Here is a 20,567-nt window from a genome sequence, read left to right as displayed (position 1 = left end):
GAATAATGCACTGGGAATGTTTAGCCAAGAAATGCCTGATGGCCCAAGGACATTTTGATGGTGACTGCTATCTGATGTGCCACACAGACTGTTGTACTCTCTCTCATGCTAATTAAAAACTTGTACATCACTGCTTATGTTTTCTAAAAGGGAAAATGCAAGTTTGATCCCATGAATCTCAGGTTTGGGCACGCAATTTAATTTAAAACCCCATTAATTTTGCACACCCATTAATTATTAGAAATAAATTGAAACATCCATGCAATATTGTACATGTACTCCCCAGTTATGCAGCTTAATATTCAAACACAATGATTTGTACAGACTTTATTTTCTCTGATCACTTTTACAAATAGAGTTGACCATAGAAATAGTTTGCAGTCAGTTTCTCCAGTGCAAAGTGTGAGCAGCAGGAGCAGCAGTTCAAGGGGAGCAGTTTTTCTCCTCTGCATGACATTGCATCATCATTACTACAGGTAAATTGTTTGTCTGGTTTTTAGGATTTTCTTGAATATTTTTTCTTTTTTTCTTTTCTTTAGCTACATAAAATGGTTCATGTTACTCTTTCCAGTAGCTCAGGCTTCTATAATTACTACAAAAAATTTGCAAGGAAAAAAAGAAAAGTGTAACCATACACACTGACTATTTGGAAGAGCTTCAAATTGAAAGTAACATTGGAATTCTGTATTCCTTCAAGAAAATAGACTCTTACTCATTAACTCCTAGTCTTTGATGTTGGTAGATAACATTTAGAAGAATTCTGAATGTCTGGGAGTCAAGCTTGACTTTTCATTTGCATTTCAGACTGGAGCAAATCAAACAAACCAGAATGAAGTTTGAATAAGCTTCTACTCACTCCAATCAGTGCAGGATAGCCCCTGCAATCTAATGTATGTCTAGGCTTTGCCTCTTGAAATTTTTCTTCTGGGGGTGAGGAAAGAGGAGAATTTGTCTATAATTTACAGTTAACAGAGTCTATAATTAATAATTAACAGAGCAGCAGTGATAAAAGGTGCTTTTATCTTAAAGTAATAATCAATACAAGGTCATTTCTGAAGCATAAAATGGCAGTTTGGCTTGGGTAGGGTTTTTTTGTGGATTTGGGTTTCTTTGCATATAACGAAATATGGTAACTGGTGCCTCTTATTATGCCTACAATGTAACTCTCTCTGGAACCTTGATTTATTGTTTTGGATTTCTAGCTGGTGAAAAGGAAGTTAAAAATAATTTCCAAAACCTGATCTCTAGCAGATGAACATCTTGCAGAAAAACAGTCAGGTATGTTCTAATGCACCAATATTTGAGTCTTCTTCTGGGTGTTGCATTATGTGTCTGTTTAAAATACTCCACCTCTTTAAGGTTTTGACTATGTTGGCATTTCCCTATAGTTGCCAGAATGGTGTCTGACTGGAAATTAATCATCCTGTATTTGTGTAAACATGCAGTGCTTGTCTGGAGACCTGTGTGGAATGGCTGAATGTGCCATGGGCTGGTTATTAGTGTGTATGACTGCTATGTACAGAACCATACACTGAGCTATTTCTGGCTGTGTTTTGGGGAGTTTGAGCTGTATTCTGTTTATTGACCCTAATGTGTGTGTGTTTTCTTCCTTTGTGGAAAGAGAATAGGACTTTTGAATTGGTCACGACAACAGAAACAACAGAAGTTGTTGTCTCTTTGTTGAGAAAAGTAACTCCCTAACTTGAAATCATGTGTGCCAAGTTACCTTCACTGGCATTGTGAGAGCAGCAGCAAAAAGTTCACATAGTTAATAACTGGACTTTTATGGGTAAAGTACATACCTTTCTCCTAGAAAGAAGTAGTACCCTATCTGGCTTCACTCAAGCAGCAGCAAGAGTTTTAGAATCACAGAATGGCCTGGGTTGGAGGGACCTTAAAGATCATCTCATTCCAACCCCTCTACCATGAGCAGGGAGGACACCTTCCACTAGACCAAGGTTGCTGAGAGCCCCATCTCCAACCTGGCCTTGAAACACTTCCGTGGATGGGCCATCCACACTTCTCTGGGCAACCTGTACCAGTGTCTCATCATTCTTACAGTAAAGAATTTCTTAGTATCTAATCTAAACCTATTTTCTTTAATTTTAATACTATTCCTCCCATGCCCTGATGAAAAGTCCCTTCCCAGGTCTTGTAAGCCCCCTTTAAGTACTGGAAGATGATATAAAGTCTCCTCAGAGCCTTCTCTTCTCCAGGCTGAACAGCCCCAACTCTCTCAGCCTGCCAAATTTCTTTAGTGTTTGAAAAATGCTGAAGAGCACTTGTTTTTCTGCCTTTCTTCCTCTCCTCCTTATGAAGTGGAAGGACTTGCACTCCTGTTACTTCATGGGAGATATTAATTCATCATGGGCTTTTCTATATGAACAGGTTTACAGGGTTGTGTTGCCAAATTGATAATACCAGAGGAAGGTGTAAAAGCATAAGGGAAACATGAAATTGAATGTCTTAGTTAAAGACGCAAACTGCAGATGTGAGCAAACTGCAAAGCTATTCAAACTGTGAAGGAAATTAGGAGCACTGAATTCAATGTGAGCTGAAGATGTTAAATAAGCACCTTGAGTAGAAAGGATGCTGGCAGACACTGGGGATGGGGCTTGGCTGCTGGAGAACCATGTGATGCTCCAAAGCTAGTTGTTTTCAGGGGGCACAGTATAGAGTTGAATGGGCTTATAAATATGAGCACTTCAGCCATGTGCCTCAAAAGAACATCACTTCAACCTGTACCTGTTGTAAATAAAGGAAATTAAAAGGGAGAAGTTGAAGAACTTTGTTCAACTGCTTAGCTATCTGGAAGCAGCCAAGTGAATCAGACTTGTCTTGCAAAAAGAATGGTGTAGTAAGTCAGTCTTGTAGGCTCTCATGAGCATCCGTCTCTGAATCTGCATATATGCCATCATGAAATTGCAGAACAGGGTTTGTAAGAACAGTCTAAGATTTTGGTTAGTAAGGCTTAAGGTTGAAGGCAGCTCCTTGTCTTCAGAGACTGCTTTCTTTTTAAAAGCTGAGGGCTTAGTTTCCCCTGCCACAACCCTGTGGCGACTGGCAGCACCTCAGCCTGATCTATGAACTTAAAACACATTTGATCTGTATGCTGGTGCTTACTGCCAGGTCCTGCCACTCCACCTGAATAACTATAACATGCTCATAAATCAGGGGAGAGCATTCCTCGCTGACACCATCCCAAATGCCCTACTGAGCTGAAGCCTGTGTTAGCCATCAATGCCTCTTACATAAACATGTCATACTTTAAAGTAGGGTCTTGCAAAAAGCACAAACAATATGCTGGTATGGAGGGGCCACACAAAGTCAAGAGCTGTTAAGTGGGGGGAAGAGGAGGAGAAGAATCTCTTGATGATAAATATATCTACCAGACACATATGGAAAGAAAATAGTTAAGTCTAGCTTACATTTTTTTCAAAATGAAATAGTCAGATGTGGAAATGATTGTCATATTCCCTGGGAACTTGGAAGCTAGGAGCCACAGGAAAATAATGATGCATGATACTTTGGCTTTTGTTGTATTCCCTTCAGCCTGCTCTTCATCCCACACCTCATGCATCAGATACCCAGTAGTCTGTGTATCTGATTAGGTAGCAAAAAAACCTCAGTTGCATTTGATTTGCTATAGAAAGCTGAGTAAGAACAATGTGTGTGTACATTCAAAACCACTTCCTAAGCCTTGTTTAAAGTCACCCACCAACATTGTGGCTGCTAGTTCCTGTCTCCCAGACCTCAATTGTCACACAAGCTGATGCCAATTTTGGGCACTGTAAGAGAAATGTTAAGGAGTATCCCAGGCACACCTTTGTTATAGTACACAGCTGAGCGACTTGTAAACCTCGTGTGTTTGTGTTGGTACAGCCTTTGATGTGGATTGGTAAGGAGGGTGCTCTCCAGCACAGCAGCTGGAACACACACAGCCAGAAGTGACACCAGGCTGTAAAGAGCGTCTGCGGCCGCCCCTGTCAGATGGCTCACAAATCAGGGGGCTGACAGGTGCCTCTGCTGGACCCTGCACCAGGGTGTGCCTTGGTGTGCAGCAGCAGGTAGGAAACCTGCGTGGTGGGTGGCCAGATTGTACAAATGACTCAAATTCTCCACTCAGGGGCAACCAGGTGCACAACTTCGTGCAGAATTAGGAGCATTTTCTTTTCCTTAAACTGGGATGAGTCCTGTTTATGCTCTGACTTCAGACTGGGTTCAATTCCACGCTCTTTAATAGTCATGATAACCTTAATGTTAATTTGTAGCACTAAGGCAAGAGGTTTTTGTGCAACACAAAACTGAGCCTGCAGTTCTCCAATTGCCCCTACTGAAAGGGTTGGGCCCTCAGCACCCATGTTGCTTTCCCAAGGAGGGAGATCCAGCATGCAAGAGGAAGGTGTAAGTGCTCACATCCTGGAAGGGCTTCAGGGTGTTTGGGCATGGACTTTTCTTATGGAATATCTAATCTATCCCTGTGAGTAATTTCTAGCTGATTAGGATGATTCATGAGTATTACTCTGCTGTGTTAGCATTTGTGATGGTGATGACCTTCCAAAAATGCATGTGGGAGACTTGACACAATTTTGTTCCACTGCCTGCTTAGAATTGTTTTTTACTGCCTTACCCATATACATTAATTCCTGAGGTTCCCTTACCCCTTCACCACCTCCTTCTACACATAATTTAAGGTCGTTAGGGATTGATACAAAGCAACCAGCCTGCAGTGGATTGCCTTGTCATCCTAACACCTCGTTGGTGTTAACTGGCAGCAGGTCTCACCTTATGTAGGCACTGTAGTGCCTTGTGGCAGGTCTGTGCTTTTACATCCCAGCCTTCAGAGAAGCAGGCAAGCTTTTGGTCAGGGGCAATAGCTTTTGCATGACTTTTTTTAGAACCAGAAGCAAAGGCTGAGGCAGCAGCTCTGAACACGCGCTGGCCTCGGGAGAGGCTCCTTGCTGCTGCGCAGCTGTTGTGAGAGCTGGGCAGGACATGGGGCTCCAAAGCCGAGTGCCACATGTGCTTAGGCAGCCCCTGGCAATCCTGCCTGAAGTCAACTTCTGTTTAGGTGGTGGTGGTTTTTTTCTTTTTCCAGGCAGTCACTTGATAGGGTATAATCCTGTAAGATACTCAGCAAAGAAGCTGATACGGGAGAGTATTTCTGCAGATGCTTAATTTTCAGTGAATAAGTGGTCCTTTTATGTGGGTGGGAGCACTCATGTGCTTAAAGTTAAGCACATGCTTAAGTGCTTTCTTGGACTGGGGCCAAAATGCTAATGTGATGGAGATTCCCTTTCTCAAGTAACTGCAGTGTTCAGGACTTCATGTGGACCCCTGGGCCTGCAGGATTACTGAAATACACCCATGACTGGTGAATATTGGACGGTTTGGTTCTTAAACTTTTCATTGTCAGCAAAACCTTCACACAATGTTGCTATATTATGACTTTTATACTTTGCATACAAAGAATAGTTCTTTACTAGGCCGGCGACAGACTTGAAAAGAAACCCTATTGCTGACCTTAAATTGATTTTCTTATGAGGATATTTTATGTTTTCTGTTTGAGGAAAAAACAAAGGTTCCTTCAGCACCTTTCACTCTGACCCCACTGCCTTATCTTTAAACTGTTCCTACAACACTTTTGGAAGAAAATCAGCCTTTGATGGGCACCACTAAGATGTTGAATTCCAACTGCTGGCAGTCTGATGTAGTCTGCTTTGATGACAGCAGTGGTAACAAGCCCAAAGCACACGTGTGTGGGATGTGACAGGGGTGTGCACCTGTCTCGGGCAGGGGGCACCAGGTCTTCCCCGTGGCAGCCTCCTCGGTGGCTGTGCTAATCACCGGCAGTGACACGGGAGTGACACTCGCCGTGCCCGGCTCACAGGAGCGAGCAGGGCGTTGGGGCTCTAAGTACACAGCTGCTTCTCAAATTATGATGCACAGGGTCAGAGGTCACTGCAGAAAAAGCAGATAAAATTATGCTTCCTACTGCCACCATGCCACATCAAAATGGTAAATTGTTTGTTTTATAGTGGGTCTGTCAAGCTGCTCTGCTGTAGCAGACACGTGAATTTCTCAGCTCGCTTGTAGCCCTTTAACAATAAAGGGGTTTGTTTTCTAAATATTGTGCTAGAGATTTCTTTCTGTTAACTGTTGTTCTTTGACTGCTGCTATAAAATAGAAGTTTTTAGACATTTTTAAAGTGTTTCCCTGGTGGTGAGGCTTGGCAGCAAGATGAGGATGTGGGGCCAGCAGTGCTGCAGGATTTGTCTGCTCTGGCCGTGCTGTGTGTGGGCACGGCAGCCTGTGGGCTCCCCTTGGATACCTGGGATATGGGATAAGCTGTGGGCAGATGGCTGTGCACAGGATGAGCCATCTAGGTTAATGACCGGGGCAATGCTGTCTGCCTTTCTGTTCGTGGCTGCTGCTTCTGTTCCTGCTTCAGAAACAGGGCAGATCTTTACCCTGTGTGCAGCACCCGCTCACTTTTCTCAGAGTCTCTCGACACCTCTCTGCTGTCCTTTCCACTTGAATTTGTATTGAACAAGGGATGCTGCTTACAAGAAACTTGTGGAACTAAGAGTGAGAACCAGGCTGGAAAAACCATGAGTTCAAATATGTAGGGTATGTGATGCTTTCTCCAGCTTTGACTTTTTTTGAGTTCCTTTTTATTGTGAAGGGCTTGTTAATTTTTTGTTAAATTCTTCGACCATAACTGTGACCAAAGAGAGGAATGCATTTGACAAGTGCAATAAAGCAACTGTTCTGTGTTTATGGCAAGTGCTATACTTTTATGCTATTAATTCAAATTGCCTGGATTTTTATAAAACTGGGACAGTATAGGATTACCTACCTTGCTAGAACAGTTGAAATGGATCACACTACAAAGTAGTCCACATCTCCCTATCAAATTTTAGAGAAAATAATCTTGGAGTCATAGGGGAGGCGTGTGTCTCTGGAGCACAGCTTTTAGATGCATTTTTGTAACCAGAAAATGTTGGGAGTCCCAAAAAGAAATAACAAGAAAATGCCATTAAGTAAAATAGAAAGTTCAGTGCAAAAAGTTGCACTGTATGTGAGGTAGTGACACTTAGGAGGACACAGGTAACATCAGAAATGTGTTTTGCTACACTACTGTATCTAAGCAGAGAAGGTGACTGCTGTACTCAATCCTCTTCCAAGAGGAAAAGTGGTGGGAAGTGTACATGGGAATGATTTCCTTGAACAGACTTCTGCTGAAAACCAAAGGCGTGCAAATAATTGGTTATTTTTCTTCAGTTTGATGGTTGTACAGACAAGGGAAAATCCTTTGGGACCAGAGAAGTCTTTAGAGAATGAAGAAAGCAGAATGTGTTCCAAGACCAATACACTGCTTCAATTCCAGGTATTTTTAATTTTTTTTCTAAGTAACAGCAAGAAATCTGGGATCTTATTTGCTTGTTTGTTTTTGTTTGTTTGTCTGGGGATTTTTGGCTTTTTAATTAGCAAGGTAAAATTCAGAAGTCATGTGCAGCTCCAAGAGGGAAGGAGTGTGGGCATCCCTACCTCTTTAAATACATCCAGCAGGGTTAGCATTCATGTCACAAAGCTGTTGATGCTCTCCTGTGAGCCTGGCAGAGCAGAAAGAGGGTCTGAATTCAAGTTTCTCCATCCAAAAATAGTTCTGACCACTGGATGAAGGATATGAAGTGGAAAACCTGATAAGAATGACCATAGTAGTGACCTGTACATGAATTCCCATGCATGTGTAACATGTTTTCTTACACTAAAAAGGGATAATTGCGTTGGGTAGAAATAGACAACCCCAAATAAGCTGGGAAGACTCTCTGAGACAAACCTGGCCCAACATTACTTGAGTTTAGGATAAGTGCAGATAAGTAATTAAATGTTCTTGAGTACACTTAGGCTTTCTTTGAAGCCAAGATTTTTGGTACAGAGATAAGGTGCTCTGCTGCCAGTGCCTGCTTCCAGGGAAGGGCTGGATGTTCCTCCCTGCTGGATCTCATGTTCATGGTGTGCTCAGTCACTTCTGGTCAGTGACTGCAACCCGATAGCCATTGCTAAATCCTCAGCCTCTTCTTGAAGGGACTCGGTGGAAAAGGGATAGTCACCGTGGCAGAACAACTTGTACTTGTACTAGGGTCTGAATGGAACCAAGGCTTTTGGATTTTGGAGGTGGTTGCTCATGTGCCAAAGAGGCTAACCCCTGTTTTTGTGTCAGCTCCCCATCTTTGTGGGATAGTCTCACCTCTCAGTGCCTACTAAGCAGCGGATGTGCAAATTATGGCTTTTTGAAGTGCAGTATTGGTTTGAGCCTTGTGTCACCTGACTGAGGTCAGTGAACCTCACCATTCATCTTGGACAAATTCTTCTTATATTGTCAGGCTTCTGTTTTGGAAATGAAGTTATGATCCTTGCTGTCACCTCATGAGTGACAAATATAAGGCAATGGAAAAGGACTTATCCCTAATCCTGCAAAATTAATTTCATAACAAAGTTGATCACTGAACAAGAAAATAGAGCTGGGCAGAGAGTCAAGATATCTCCATTTGGTTTGAGCCAACTTCTTCCTGATTAAAAACTGTAACATATTTTCTTTATAATACCATTCTTGAACTCTTACATTTTATACCACTACCTTAATCAGGTTCAAAGCTGAACGGTGTGTGCTCAGGTCCTTAAGGTGACTTCTAACAATAGTAGCAGAAATGATCCACTGATGCTTTGTGAGGATAATCCTGGAGTCCGTGGTATGTCATCAGCCAGAGGGTGTCATTCCCTGCCCATTATGTTGATTTTTTTCTTGTACATGAGAAGCAGGCTTGTATTTGAGGTTTTCAGTTTAGACCTGTGTCCTCTGTTCTGAAAACAATGATTCCCAAGTAGTTCCTGAAGAAGCTTTTCCTCAAAGGTTTGGGTGGGTAGAACTAGAAAAGTGAAACTGCTTCTAGGGCAGTCTTTTCTTATGTATGTTTCTTTCTTGGAGTGCACTGTTAAATGCACTGTGGAGCCTGGGAGGAACAGGTCATCCCATGCTATGTGTTACCCTATAGCTAATGCCAACTGCAATTTCAAGTGCTCCCTCCTAATCTCTCCCCCTCATGCATTATTTCCTTGTGCAGCATTAACGCACCACATGCTGATCCACTGTTGCTTCATGGATTTAGAAAATAATCTACAGGCCTGCAGTGATGTAAAACATTAAATATTGTTTTAAATATCGGAGGCGCCATCCTGCCTACACGGTACTTAGGGTGGGCAGCACGCCAGCGCCTTTGCTGGCATGTGCCTGAGAACTGGAGCATGCCTGCTCCCCGTGAACAAAGCAAAGCCCAGGACAATAAGGCAGGAACGATGACAGACAGGGAAGGGCTGGCTTATGCCTTGTGCTGTTTGACCATAATATCAGCTTTGGAGACTATACTGTCTGGAGGGCTAAGAGTTTCTTTCTACACTCCTGCCTTACTGCCTGCACCTGCCCATCCCAGGGCAGGCAAGAATGAAAGGACACTTTATAGAGCTTCCAGGGGCTTGTCAGTCAGTTATTGCACAGTGGGATTTCACTGGACGCTTCATACTCCTTCTCTCACTCAGCATTGCCAGATAACACTGGGCTGAGTGCATTTCTTCTTAGTTTGCTTCCCTCTTTCTCTTTGACACGGCAAAAAGCTGGTTTGTGTCTGGCAGGGGAAGGGCTGGGGAAGCCTCTGTGCTGTTCTGTGTGTGTGGAGGGAGCAGAGGTAGTGCAGAATGCCTGCTGCACTTTTTGGGATACCTGTGAACTGAGCCTTTCCTTTCTGCTCCAGAGGAGTAAATTCCCACTACAGCCCTGCCTGTGGATGGGCTGTTCTTCACCCCAGCTTTTTAGTGATGTATCCACACCCACACTCACTATCTGCACAGGGACAACTAGAACAGAGCATGTGTTTTCTTTTCCTTGCAGTGACTTGGACGTGAGTAACCATTGGGAGTCATCCTGTTTCCATTCTGAAAAGCTGCAGTTGCACGATGTCAGCTGAAAAGCTGCAGAAGCTCAGAGTGGTGTGTGCAGCTGCTCAGCCCTCTGGGCACAGCCTGCCCCTCTGTCTGCATCGGGCACACATAAACTGGGCCATGGTTTTAGGTCCCTGCCTGAGGACTGCTGACCCTGTCCTACCTGCAATGTTCCTGATGCTGGGAAAACGTCAGTCCCCCTTAACTTTCTCATCAGCACATCAGCTCCTGTCTTTGTGCCCATGGATCCCAAGTTCCTTGTGAAGGAGAGCACTCAGCCTATGCAAGGTGGTCCTGCACTTCTGAATTCATGGCACAGTGAATGATGTTTTGGAAGGCAAAGCCTCAGGTGCTGTTGGAAACATCTACCCATGAGCTGTTCATTCTATTGGAGTGTCTGCATGAAAGAGGCAGGAGAAAAGGGTTGCCCACAAATATTATCAATACAAATCAGCATGTTATTAATGCAGCCAAAGGTATGGTCTGTACACCCACCCTTTAATGCATGTGAATGTGCTTAATTCTGTGAGAACTTGCAAAGCCAGGAGCTATATGAACTTGGCTGTCACACATTTCTTAAAGCATTATTTCTCCTTTTGCCTCTTAGAGATACGTCTAATGCCAAATGGCCCAAGAACTTCAAAGACATACCACAAATTAAATCTGTCCTTCATGCTTTTGCTTCCTTCAGTATCTAGCTGTGGCAAGGCCAGCTTCTCACTGGCTCTAGGGGCTCTCTCTTCAGACTTTTAAATGTAAGTGAATTATAACAGTTCATGTTACCTGGTCCAGCTGCACTAGAAATGGGCACCTTGACTCATTAGAAAAACAGGCATCTCTCTTCCACTGGGTCCAAACTCCTCATTAGCTTTGAAATATTTCACTCTGTTCCCACTCCTCAAGTTACAGCTTCTTTGGCCAAGTTCACTAGTTCTTATTTCCAGAAACTGCTATATCTCAGAGGGCTTCTGAACTGGTTACAAGGTGATTAATACAGGTAAGGCACCTGTTCTAATTTTAATGTAATTGGCATAAATTACTTTCTGAAGTTGCTTTTTCTTCAAGAGATGGAAGTGCAGAGCATTGATGTGCCGTCTTGGAGCATTATAGGATGAGGCTCCTGAATTTTCTCTCTGCTTGCTTAATTTTGTGTAAGCTTTGCCTCTTTCTTTTGAAGAGTTTCTGTAACTACCAACTTAACTACTGTAGTTATGTTGGGAACACAAAATTAATGAAAAACAGAAATGTAATTTAACTAGAAACCCCTAAATGCATTATTGTCATGTTTTAATCCAGCTGACTGGGTTAAGAGGGCAAGTGTGGAAGCAACATTTCCCACTCCTGGCTGTCCCAGTGTGCTGTTCCTTCCCTTGCTGGCCAGCAGCAGGCAATAGTGTCCTGTCATGTTCATGTCCAGGTGTTAGTGGGTCTCTAACCTGGACTGCTAATGGATGGAATTAGCTCTGAATGTGTGCAAAAAACTCAACAAATGGAAAAGAAAAAGGAAGGTGTTACTATAAGACCATATATGTTGTTGAGGTATGTATATGTCTCTTCCTTCATTGAGCTGTGGTTAATCAGAAGATTCATGTTGGGTTGTTTCTGAAGAAGAGACTCCCCCATTTCATGTCCAGCATAGGCTGTTGTTTCAGCCTGAGCATGTATGCTTTGCTTCTGGTGTATTGGAAAAATGTGGTAATGTCTAAAACAAGAATTATGTGGGAAAGACGTGAAGATGCATAAAATGATGAAAATCCATGGGTAGAAGGATCTCGTTAAGTGGACTTAGGGGATTCTCATAAATATCATTTTAGTGTGATGTAGTTCACATGATAACAAGATATTTTGTTCCACCAGCAAAATGGAGCATTAGCTTAGAGGACTGGATTACTCATGGCACAAACATGGCTGTTATGTGCAAACTTTCGGTGTTCTGCCAAGGTCAGTTCGTGGGGGTTGAGATGAAACTGTTTCCTAAACTGTGAAAGTGATCCCGGGTACCCAGGCTGCTGGAATGCCTGGAGGTTTTATGGATTCCTTCCCCTTTAGCCCACTAGCAGGGTATCTGCTAATGCAGGCTCCCCTTTCCTGCCTGCATTGCTCTAGTGAGGCTGGCCTTAGGAGAAGCATTGCTTTGACTCACTTTGTTTTCTGACTTCTTGTTTGCCTGCAGAAGGAACATTTACAGCAGGCTTTTCTGTAGATAACCAAGGCAAAATGTTGTCCTCAGGCACTGGAAAAGATGAATGTATCACTCATGTCTGAATATGACACCAGACCCAGGATAGGACTGGGAAGGTGTCAAGTTATAGTCAGATCTACTCTCACAGCACCTCAGCTGAGAACATTTGTTTGGGAAGGGCTGGTGGAAGGTTTCATGTCATGCAGGTGAAGGAAACAAAAGGTAGGAAAACAGATTTTGGCCTAGGGCTGAGGATCTGCAGTGGGCTTGTTCCTCCTGCCCACTTAGAAGGGATGTGCACTTGCAGGTAGGTCCTGTGACCAGGCAGGTCTTGGCCATGCCAGAGCTTGCTGGAAAGACCATTCCTGAGGGTGCCTAGCAGAGCTCCAGCTGTGTTGCCCGTGTGTCAGGCTGGCTTTGTGCCCTCCCCTTGCAGCTCACTGGCTGTTGCTGGTCTGGCTGTGCTTGCCCAGTGCTCCAGAGCCTCTGATGGCTCATAGCAGAGCACCTCTGCTGAAGCTTGATGTTAGGAGCATGCACTGGAATGGAGGTGTCAGAGTGGTCTCTAACTGCTTGAAGTGGTGCAGCTGAAAACCGTGTGTGTTTAGGAACATGCTTTGTTATGGAAGGGAGTGGAAGACTAATGGAGTGACGCTGATAAGCAGCAAATGAAGTTGGAAATACGTGTTCAGGGTGAAGTCAGGGGATCAAACACAGATTATATTCCTTTGGCTAACTGCCTTCAGATTTTATAATTCATTGATTTTTTTGCCTGTGCTATACAGGATGCTAATTCAGGAGTTAAAAATCTAAGGGACATTAGGGGGGATTACCAGGCTTCCGCAATGTCAATGTCAAACTTGGATTCTGGGAAGCTTTGTCTTAGGGCAGGACTTGAGGATGAAGGTTCTGTGTGAGTGCAGAAGTAGGATTAAATTTCAATCAAACCCAGAAAGAAACAGTAGAGGGCTGAAAGATATCTTCCCTCAGCTGAAGTAGTTACTCTCTTCATACCTGTAAAGAGGACCTTGCCCAAATTCCCTTAATTTGCTGCAAAGTACATCTGAGGCCTCAAGTAGATCTCAGCTCCAGTGTATTTACTGTCCCAACAGAAACAATGCACTGCAACCTCACCCTAATTTTACTGGAATCAGCTGCCACTACTCTGGAGCAGAAGCAAGAAAAAACAAAATTAATATCTGGATAAACAGCCTATTAATTTGATGACAACTGTTGTTCTCCATTTCAGGGTCCAGAGAGCAGCCTGGGCAGTGAGCTAATGAGAACACCAGAGCCGTGCAGCCTAGGGGGAGGTGGGGGGTAGAGAAGAAAACAGAACAAACACTCCTTTTGTAGCTCGGAGCTAAGGGGATTCAGCCAAAGGTTAATTGCTTTCTACCCTAAAATGCTGTGAAGTGTTGCTGCGTGGTGTCATACAGCTGCTTCATCCCAGCCTGAGGGTGTCTGTTTCAGTGGTGGGTGGCATGAGCCAAGATCCTTTTTTTAACCGCACGGGGGTGTTGCAAGGTCTCCAAAAGGCATCCAAAAATCTGGTGGAGCTTGGTTGGTATCATTTAGGGTTTCACCACATCATGGGAGCAGTTAGCAAAAACACCAAATGAGCACCAAAAGAACAGATTGCTCTTCACTAGGAATTTTTTTTAGGGGATGCAAGCTCATTGTTTCCTCTGATTCTTCATTAGACAATCAAATGAAAGATGCTACAGGAATCAAGAGATAAGGACAGAAATGAGTGTAATAGTAAACTTCACCTTACTGTCACCTTTGCCTCTTAGCCAGTGTATCTTTAAAATATTTTAAAATTAAACTGTGAACTTTAATTTTAATGATCAAATTTGTTATTCCTAAGAATAATAAAAAAAAATCCGTTTTTTTTTTTCCATTAACAATTCTGCTCATGCAACTTCTGCGCTGTGTAGAACTTAAAGCAATAAAATAACTTTCTATTAGCATAGGTCTGTTGTGATAGCTTGGAAGTCTCCTTCTGGTTGGTGGGACATCAAAAATTTCAAAAAACCAGAAAGTTGTACACGGGGAAAATAATCCTGTGATGTTGTGCAGTCTTGTGACAGTGCCCAGGTTCCCTTGTCTGGAGATCATAATAGTGGAAGAGAATTAGAGTAGAGTATTTAAGTTGGAAGGAACCTACAGTGATCATCTAGTCCAATTCCAATTGATACTTGTGAGATTAAATGGAACTAAATAGAAATGTGATGTCTGATCTTCCTGTAGGGTAGGTAAATTTCTGATTTTAGTGTTTGTATGTGAACTCTCAATATTGCAAATAATTCTGCTGATATCACTACTCCAACCTGTTTGTCTCAGTTTCTCTTGTCTGGTCATTCTGCCCATTTCCTTGTGAACATTTTTATCTTTTACTTTACTTGTGCTTTCAACACTTATTTTATTTCATGACTCCACAACTGAAGTTTACCATATACAAGGTTTAAATTCATGACCAGCAAGCCTGAGCAAGTGTATGCTCATTGAATGTCAGAGCTTGAGTATTTTCGATGCTCAGTTCAGGTAAGGAGGAGCAGTTTCCTCTGTGATTCTTATGCCAAATGACAGGATGGTCTGAGAAAACCCTGAACATTTCATTAGTGTCTCTTCCTATCTCAGTCATGTGTGCATGGCTCACCCTGCACTGCTGGGAGCCCAGTCTGGCTCCACCCATCCCCCAAAAGGCAAAGTGTGGGGTCACAGCGCTGTTCCAAATGACCAAGCTTTCCCCAGAGTTAATTCCCCTCAAAAAGGAGACAATGCAGGCAATAAGGGCACTAGAGATGGGAGTGCTTTGGGCTCTTGTTTGCCCTCCATCCAGGTCTCTCCCTGTCCCTTTCTGATAATGAAAGAACATGTTCCAGTTCTTCTGCTTCCAGGGAATAGTGTTAAGTCTCATGGTGGCCAGGCAGATAATGGTCCAGTTGGGAGCACAGACAACAACCCTTAGAGCAGTTTTACCATATGGGAAATGTTTAAAGCATTTTTTCAACAAGGTTTTGGGGTGTTCTGCTTTTGAAGTCCCTTATTCCAAATAGGGTGATGTGTGTACCTCTGCTTTTGTTGGAGCTGAGTATCACAAACAGGATGAAGCTCTTTTTCTGCATGTCAGTACAATAGAAACACATGAGTTTTTCTAGAAGCTTGTCTGACTCAGCAGTATTGCCTAAACTTTCAGAGACAACTGCAACCTACACTACACATGGTAGAGTTGCATGGTATCACTCCTGTTTTCTGTTCCTTACTTGTCTTCTGGCCTAATTGAAGGTGCTGACTTGTCAGTTTGGAACATGAATGGTCACTGAGCCCAGTGGGACTGGGGACAGGGCTTGTAATACTGATGGCATGACTCTATTAGCAACAATGTGTGTGAGTAATTTGGTAGAATAGTTATGAGCCATCTGCAGTTGCTCAGCAGCCTGAAAGCACACTTTGAAGTCAGCTTTACTGGAGCTGACCCTGGTAAGTTCTTGCTTTTCATTCCTAGGACTGCTGCACAAAGTTAACATCAAGTGCTGTCTTGGAATCCTGGATCTTTCCTTGGAATACTGAATCTTTCCAGTGAAGCAGATAGGAATTCTGAAAGGTTATGCAGTGTCTGAGAGATCTTCAACACAGCTTTAAACTTTTGTGACTATTTCATGGGAAACAAATCTTTCCTTGTTTTCTTTTTTTCCCCCCCACTTCATAATAGCATTAAACTCATTTTCTGCAAACCTGCTTTCAACGGTCTAGCTAATTTATACTGGAAGTAATTGGACACACCTAATGAAAAGCAGAGTGGAATTTTGCTGTTGAACTGCAATGTTCTCTTCAAGTCACTGGTCTCTTCCATTTGATAATTGTCATAACAGCAATTAAGTAACCTGACTTCTCCTCTTTCCTGCCAGTGATGAAAGCTTAAAATGAGTCTTCAAAACTGTCACTCTTCTCTAAAGTTTCCTTAAAGAAATGGCATTTACTCCTCTCTTAATATCTTGCTATCTAACATTAGCTTGCTGTTCAGCCTTCAGAGAGCTCTTACTGCAATAGTCAACCAGGTAAGGGCTTTAGATACTCTTGGGCTACTTCTTATCTTGAGGAGTCCAAGGGGATCATGGTGATGCTGTTTGTGACCTCAATCTCTTGTTGTGTAGAGACCACGTTCATTTACTCTCAAATCCATTATAAATTCATGTTACATGCTTACTCACTCATTCCATAGTGGGATTCTGCTCCATACCCAGAGCTGTGGTGTTTCTGGTCAAGAGCAGCATTTGTGCTGCTGTTGTGGTTGCAGTTTTTCCTGGTGTGCCCTTGGCATGACAGGTGCTGTATGGACAGGGGGTTGAGTTGTTCCCTTAGCTCTTGTGTGGGATTAACCAGGCACTGCCTTTCTTGTGCTTTGTGGGGTTCTCAATCTCGTAGCCTTCTTCAGCCTTCAGAGAGGCTGTGGGGGTATGTACAGAAGAGCTGTATGTCAGTGAGCTGTAAATTGCTGCCATCTACCAGCTCATGTAGGGGGCTCCCACCTGGTCTGGTGTGTGCTGGGATCTATGCTCTAGCTCCAAATCCTGGCTCCTGGGATTTGCCTTTGACCGGACCTGTTCTCAAACACTTGAAGGAGGTGGATGCCTGGTCTCATCTCTTCATAAACAAACCAACCTCATCTGTAGGTGCATGCAAAAAAACCCTCAAAAGACCCAAACCCAAACAAAACCAACAACCAAATAACCCAACCCCAAGCCCACAAAAAGCCCCCCAAGCAATCAAACAAAAACCAAAAAAGCGATATGGATTTAAGGTTTTTTAGCAGTCACTCTCTAGCCTAAATTCTGTGAGACTTCTTTATGTTACAGATTCCTGTCCCAGAGGGGTTTTTAGCAGTCAAGAGGGTTGGAAGGTATTTGAACTGCTACAGTATATCGTGTTCTCAGCAAGAGCTTCTGCTGTCTGTTCAGTCCAGAGAGGTTCTTAGCCCATCTCTGTGAGCATAACTGTAATGCTACGAATTATTCCTTGTGGAAACTTTAACTATTGTGCTTAGTGGGTTTACAGGAGCTTTTTCAGTCTGCTTTTAGTGTATTTGTGTTGGTGGGGATTCTGAGTGGAATTACATGCCCAAGCTTTCAGATAACTGCTGTAAATACACAGATCCACTCTAGTTCCTTACTTCACTGTAGCAGCTGCTGCGGTGTTGCAGAAACTTCATAGCTTTGACTGCATCTTATTAGTTCAGCACACTATTAATATCCCAGAAGCTTTTTGTATTAGTTTCCACACTTAATATTGGTTCTCCTTCCATCTTCCCTGCCCCCCTTCACACTCAGTCATTAAACTAAATTCATCTTGGGGCTTTTTCATTTAAGATGCCCTTGCTGCCCACACCAAAGAGGGGAACCAGACTGGAAGAAAACCAATTGTGCTAACAGTCACCTGGTATATTTAGTGGCAATGTCATCTAACATGCATTTATGCTCAGAAGTAGTGCCTTTCTGCTTCTATATGGGGCATTTGTAGTGTTGGCAAAATCTTTCCAGAGAAACAGCTGCTGATTGGCTCTTCTTGTCTATTTGGGGAAGGATCTGTCCTTAAATACTTAGTTATTCTGCTTTCTAAAAATGGCATCAAGCACTTGGCACTATCAGGATTGGACTCGAAACTTTTACTGAGGTGAATTGGGTGCATTGCCCCAAGACCTGGTGAATCCTTGTCTCCCCTAGAGGAATGACTGCACAAGTACCAGCAAGTGGGTGCAGGTACATCTAGGGCAAGTCAGTGCCTGGGGCTCTAAAATGCCGATTGCAGTCTTCCTCTGGAAGGCTTTAAAACCAAATGTCACATTATTACGGTTAAATGGCTCTGGTGAAAAGGGCACAGGACTGAGATGCATCTCAGCTAATATTTCTTCTGAATGTAAAGAAATCCTGTCCCAAATGGCAGCAATGCCTCTCCTTTGAGGTGTTGTGTCTCAGTAAGGTGGAGAACTCAGGCTGTTGTCTGAGTAGGGACTGGGAGCCAACTTGCCTTTGCCAGTCTGTGCTGACCAGAGACAGGGCAAGGAGGAAGGCTCCACCAGCATTTGGCACAACTGCCCCAGCCTCCAAATGCATAAACCATCTGACTGACACCTAACTGACTGAGGAGAAGGCTCTAGGGTGAGCAGCTCACCAGGAATAGAAGTGTTTTACCCTTTTGGTAGACCATAGGTGCTTCCCACTGTTCCTCAGAGTTTACAAGGTCAGGAAAACTTGACATCCAGAGAGCTGGTAGGGTACCAAGGGAAGGTTTTTACTCCATAGCCCAGGGGCTTTGGTCACCTCTGAGCTCTTGCTGTGACACCTCACCCAAGGGAGAGCAGTGGGTGAATCATGCAATACTCCTTTGAAACAGAGGCTAGCTTAGGACAGCTTGAGGGTCTAGGACACTGAAATATCTTCCTGTCCAAAATAGTTTGAATTAGTTGATCTGCATGGCATGCTGCCAGGCTTCAAGGAGAACTAGGGAGGCCTGGCTACTGGTCAGCAGGCTGGACTGGGTGGTAGGAAGTTATTAATAGCTGGTCTTCCATGGAAAGAATGAGTTTGGCTGAGATGTGATGTAAAGCTGCTAACTGGTACAGCAAGCAAATGCTGAAAGTCTTGTCTATTATCACTTGAATGAGCTGTTACGCCTTATGGAGAACCTTGAGCCGCCTGGCATTGGCCTCTCAATCTGAGCTGTGTGGTTGGGCAGCACAGGTGCAGGTCTGAAGAAAAGAAGCTGTCAGCTCTTGGTCAGCCTCAGGGAGTGGTCGGTGTATCTTCTCTTCCTCAGCAAGTTTAGGTTCCCTCAAGGTCCCTCATGATGCAGTTCTCACCTGTAAGAGTCAGCTCTTTGTTTCTGAAACAACTTAATTTAAGGACAGAGAAGTAAGAAAGGTGCTTTTCTGCACACAAATAGAAGTTTTGGAAAGAAAGATTATCTCAAAACCTCAGACAAGACCAGTTTGGAAAAAAGGTGGAGGAGACTGGGAAAAATAAATGACTAAAAATTCTCTTCTTGAGTGGAATGGCAATGAGGAATTTCTTATGGAGGATTTAGCTGGATCAAAGGTTACAGTAAAGCACAAGTAATAGATTTGCTTTAACTATACCAGCTGGTCCTCTCCTTTTAAAGGCTTGTGGCAGAGTGGCTTTAATGATGTTATTGTGGGCATCTGTTGGACTTGTTCTTGAGCACTTGATTAGAGGTTGTCATTTTTAAGGGGAAGGCTAGGAAAATCAAGTGGTGTTGCATTCAATGTGAAGCTTGTATTTCCTTTTGTGTTCTTCAGTTCCCTTCAGGAACTTTTCAGTTTCCTTGCAGGAAACTAATACAAGGCTCTGGGTTAATACACAGAGGTCTCCAAGCCAAGCCCAGTTTCATCCCTTGGAACAACTGGTGCTTCTTAAGGGAGATGCTAGCTCCCAGAATAGCTACGTGGATCAAGTTTGTCATCTCCCTCATCCTAAAGCTCACACATCTGATTGTCCTGCTTAGAAAGAGGGAGGATGAACAAGAGTCAATGGAATATCCATTTCTCATTAAAAATAGTTCTTGTCCTGGCTATTGTAGGGAAACTTTATTTCCTTGGTGGCTTGTTGCTGATCTCTGCTCTTGTCTGTTGGATTTCCACCCTGGAAAACAGGTGTAGAGATGCTATAAGTAGCAAGAAGTCTGATGCATGCAGTGAGTTCCTTGAAGACTCTAAATTACAGTTTTCCTTCCTGTGCTACAACCTCAGGTCCCTGACCTGCAACTGCAGCATATTTTCTGTGACTAACAGCTGTAATTCCCTAATTATCATGCTCTATTCTCCTGCTGTGCTGTAGATTTTGTTACCAAGGAAGCAAACCAAGTTTCCTCGTCCCTACTCTTGCTCTGTATGCTCCCAATTGTTTTAAATCCACCATTTGATGCAGCCCATAAAGACAAATGACTATCTCTTGTTTCAAATACTCAAAGTTTCCAGAACATATTACGTAGCTGCATGCTGGGGACAAAGAAGGAAAATTAAGTCTTTCTGGCCTTTCTTTTAGTGAAGGCAGCTGGTCCAAAGCTACTGCTAGGTTAGAAAAAGTACCTTTATTAGCTGTAACCATCCTGTGTGGAGGGCTGGACTAGAGGTAGTCTCAAACAGTGGGCCCAAGCAAATGATACTGTTGCAATGTGACTGACAAAAATTCTGTAAACCCCTGGAAAATGAAGGTGTACATTAAATGGCAGGTTGTGTTGCCATAATTTCCATACAAGCCTCATCATTTGAGGATGGCTAACAAGGGGTCTGTTCCTTTTTGTCTCCACTGCTTTTGAGGTTGGGGATAAATGATTGTGTGCCACATGGTAATGAGAATAAACCTGT

General features: G+C 43.3%; 1 long non-coding RNA gene across 1 annotated transcript in view; it reads left to right on the top strand.

The window, feature by feature from the left end:
• LOC121361014 overlaps window positions 1–20,207 on the top strand; it is a 44,094-nt gene extending 23,887 nt beyond the window's left edge. Inside the window, exons 10-11 of the long non-coding RNA XR_005956287.1 lie at window positions 7,285–7,390; window positions 9,950–20,207. This is a non-coding gene — a long non-coding RNA (uncharacterized LOC121361014). The remainder of the gene's footprint in view (window positions 1–7,284; window positions 7,391–9,949) is intronic.
• Window positions 20,208–20,567: the final 360 nt, after the last annotated feature.

Source organism: Pyrgilauda ruficollis, unplaced genomic scaffold (genome assembly GCF_017590135.1).
Source record: "Pyrgilauda ruficollis isolate IOZ18807 unplaced genomic scaffold, ASM1759013v1 scaffold55, whole genome shotgun sequence".
NCBI lineage: Eukaryota > Metazoa > Chordata > Aves > Passeriformes > Passeridae > Pyrgilauda > Pyrgilauda ruficollis.
This window is presented reverse-complemented; position numbering and strand designations above follow the sequence as displayed.